This window comes from Trachymyrmex septentrionalis, unplaced genomic scaffold (genome assembly GCF_001594115.1).
Source record: "Trachymyrmex septentrionalis isolate Tsep2-gDNA-1 unplaced genomic scaffold, Tsep1.0 scaffold60, whole genome shotgun sequence".
Lineage (NCBI taxonomy): Eukaryota > Metazoa > Arthropoda > Insecta > Hymenoptera > Formicidae > Trachymyrmex > Trachymyrmex septentrionalis.
Window position 1 is genome coordinate 3,591,126 of NW_017305779.1, and position 3,914 is coordinate 3,595,039.

General features: G+C 36.8%; 1 long non-coding RNA gene across 1 annotated transcript; it reads left to right on the top strand.

Moving 5' to 3' along the window:
* Positions 1-2,164: 2,164 nt before the first annotated feature.
* LOC108752438 lies at positions 2,165-3,110 on the top strand. The gene is made up of 3 exons (XR_001939558.1): positions 2,165-2,242; positions 2,387-2,601; positions 2,714-3,110. It is a non-coding gene; the product is annotated as an uncharacterized LOC108752438 (long non-coding RNA).
* Positions 3,111-3,914: the final 804 nt, after the last annotated feature.

Sequence of the window (3,914 nt, forward strand, 5' to 3'; positions counted from 1 at the left end):
GAGAAAGAAAAAAATACTTGTATATATGTGCAAAATAGAATGATGTCTTCTTCTCGACGGAAGTGTATGATAACGAGAAAGTGAAGGTAGCATCGTTATGTAATACGAATAATGAGTCTCTACTCATTGACGAGGTGGCATCGTAATTGTGATATAACGGTTGTCAGTCGTTTTAAAAGGAAAAAAAAGATAGTAATAATAACAGAGATCATAGTTTAAGTTGAAGTTTCATAGGTTCTCTTCGGTTTTCGCGGGACAGATTGACGGCATTGAAGGGAAAATTAATCGAAGGGCTTTTAATACAAAAATAAAACAGTCGGGAAGATTACTTGGTCTTTCTATCTCATAACTTTTTGATGCTGGTCTTCTGCGTGCGATCTCTTTACAGGACGAGACAAGATGAGAGCCAGGAGTAAAAGCGTTGTTTTATCGAAAGATAAAAGCTTTTTTTTCGTATACTCACGTGAAATTGCCGTTTGCTACGTCCACCACTCGAACTGGCTTGACTTTTATCAAGCGGAAGGACTTTAATATCGCTTAAGTACGGCTATGTTTGGATTATAAGTGAGAAAACGACAATACGGCTCTTCTCCTTTGTCCCAAACACATTAAATTCTCATTAGACGATTTTGCAATTATATTATCGTTGAAAAAATAGTTAAAGAATCGTTTAAGAATAGATTAAAATCTACAGTAGAGATGAATATTTTAAAAGTATTCTTTAAAAGAAATAGTAAGATCGCAAAATCAAAATCCCTCTCAAAGGAATTATATCGAATCAGTACAAATCTAAGTAAAATACTATGTATAAAAAATTGATTCAATTCCATTGAAAGTGCTGCTCAAAAGTGTAAAGACAGATATCTCATATCTTCGTATTATCGTATTAAAGGGCAAAAAGCGTACATTCGTATGGCATGTAATCCGCCATTCATGTCACGTTCAATTTCTTGTTTATCGATTCGAAGCGAATTAGCTTCGAATGCCGCAGTCTACCGCGGAGATTTATCGTTATTTCGAGTCTCGTAGACTTTTCTTCGCGACAAGCATCGGAAACCGAACCGATACTCGCACGTTGCTTCCACCCCCGCTCTTTCTCTCCTCCAGCTCCTCGTCTACTTCTCTTCTCGACGTGACGGCGTAACTTTGCATAGTTCGATATGAGCCACCCACACGTCATCCGTATGTACAAACCCTTCTAGTCGAATCTTGCGATCGAGATAAGGCGTACGAACACGGAACACGGAGCACGAAGCACGGCTCGTCGGCATCTCGCGTCGTGAGATAAGCTACGAGGCGAATACGAAAGTCTCCTCTTGCAAATTTATAGGGAACACTGTCACTCGCACTCTACACCCCGGCACGGTTACGAACGAGTCGTCATTTTTGATATTATAGATAGAAAGATCCTCTCTTAGAGCGCATTCGAGGCTCTCTTATTTTCCACCAAGTACGAGAGACTGAAGTACCTGCTGCTCTTAATCCGAATTATACCATTCTATTTGTATACAACTGATTTAAATACATATTTAATCTGATTGTTGTTCTAAAGTTCGATACTCTAGTTGCTCTAGAATATTCTGGTACCAGTGATACCAAAATAAATTAAAATAGTAAATCAGATACAATTTTTCTTATGATCTTTTCAGTGAGATACATGCGAACGGGATTCAAGATGTGAAAATGTATTCCTCCGATTAAAATTTTTTACAATTTTTTAAAAATTTATTATTATTGTTTCGGGGTAATATAACTTTCGTTATACAGAAAATGTTAAAATCAGTTAATGATTTTATTATATATTATCAGCGTGACATCGTGAAACGAACTTTGTTATTTTTTAAAACACTAACTGTAATTTAATTAAATATTTGTAAACCGCTTTTGTGATTTTTGTATAAGAATAAAGCAGAAAAAAATTCGAAACATTCTAGCAGTGACATTCATATATATTAATATATGATTCAACTATGTGGCAAATTAATTAAACAGATATGACGAATTGGGTTACCTGAACATTAATTTCGATTAAATATCATTTCTGAATATTTATTTTGATTAAATAATTCGAGAATAGTTTTGTACGTTGGTCGTAAATGCGAAATACCTTGATTGTCGTTTTTTTTTATTGCGACATATATATGTAGGGTTGCTATGTCAAAATTTTTAAAACTAGAACTTACAGGCTAAAAACTCCGGGCATTTCGCTGAAAATTCCTGACGCATATAAAAATGCATGTAGGTAAGTAAAATTGATCAGAGCATTAAACGAATAATTATTTTACATCTAATTGTTAATTAGTGGTAGGTACTAATTTAATGTAAGAAATTGACTAATCATATATAGAGTCGGTTATTCTCCTCACATTCAATTGTGTTTGGTCAGTTTCTTGCAGCTTAAGGATTACTACACTTACTGCAAATTAGGACTAATACAGAATAACACAGAAGAGGAGTTAAAGTAAAAAATTTAAAAAATTCTCTAAAACTCCGGAACGCTCATAATTATCCTGGACCCTTTGGAAAATCCGTCCGGACATCCCTGGACATCCTAAAAAAGAGGACAGTGTCCGAGGAAAAGAGGCAGCCCTAGACATATATGTAATTCACAATTATGCACGAAATTATAAAACTCAATATATAATAAATATTAAATGTAAACTAGCCGCGTGCACGGAAGATCTTTACTTTTGACTGGAGGTTTTTTCACCAGATGACCGACGTGTCAATATCGTATCCGCATACACGCATAAAGCTTTCCATGCATGTCGCCACGGTGGTACACGTACATCGTACATGCTCGTCTTTTGAATACAGCGATAACGACTACACGAAGGAAATTGAACGTCACGACGGAGTGAAATGCCGCTAGAAAGAAAAGCCGATTGACCCGATTCGACGTCGTACTGTCGACGATTAAAAATGAAATATCGTGTGGCGATATCGTATAGAAAAATGTCCGAGTCGGAAATACGACATCGTAGGATGTCTGCGCCCTACGTAACCTACGTAAAAATCATCGTTGCGAGGTAGACCGATAATTATGCACCCTGGTATTCACCTCGGCCTCGGTAAGATATATATACGTACATTTTTCACACTTCTTGAATCCCGCTCGCATGTATCTCACTGAAAAGATCGTTTAGAAGAAAAATTGTATTTGATCTCTAATTTACTATTTTAACTTATTTTGGTATCAATTGCACGATTTTTTTCATAATCATAAAATATCATATGATAATCTGATATAGATATGCGTATTTTTTACAAAATATGTATACTGCTATAAAATAATGACTGTCTTCTTTATTAATTAATGATTAATAACGCTAAACGCGTGTAAACACCGCGTAACAAAGAAAATCCCAACACAAAAATGTGAGAGCGATTGGTATAAATTCGTCGATCCTTTTACAGCGGGACGATAGACTTGGCATACTTGCACTTCCGGATTATACGGAAGGAAAGAAAATGCAGCGCACACACTGTCGTTTATTTCGCGTCATGCATACGGTTGGTTTGCAATGTATAAAAAAAAGCCCTTTAGCCTCTCTGCAGTCGAATTTGGTTTCAGTTGCAGCAGCAACACGTACATATACGACCTGCACGCACGCATACGCATATGGCCCGTTTATGTACACGTATATATACGAGGCCGGGTATCGCCATCGAATACGATGTTCGCATGCACTCTCTACCGATCCACCACTTTCTGCTCCCTCCTACGCAACATCGAGAGATAGAATTTCGATTTGCTGCGCACACATGTATATAACCGTGAGAAAAAGCGCACGAATTATGCCACTGGACCAATAGTCCGTTTTCGATGGCTCGTATTCCTCTCTCCCCGTAACGTCCCGAGGCATCCCACCTCCTAACTCCCTCTTTTTTTTTTTTTTTTTTTTTTTTTTTTT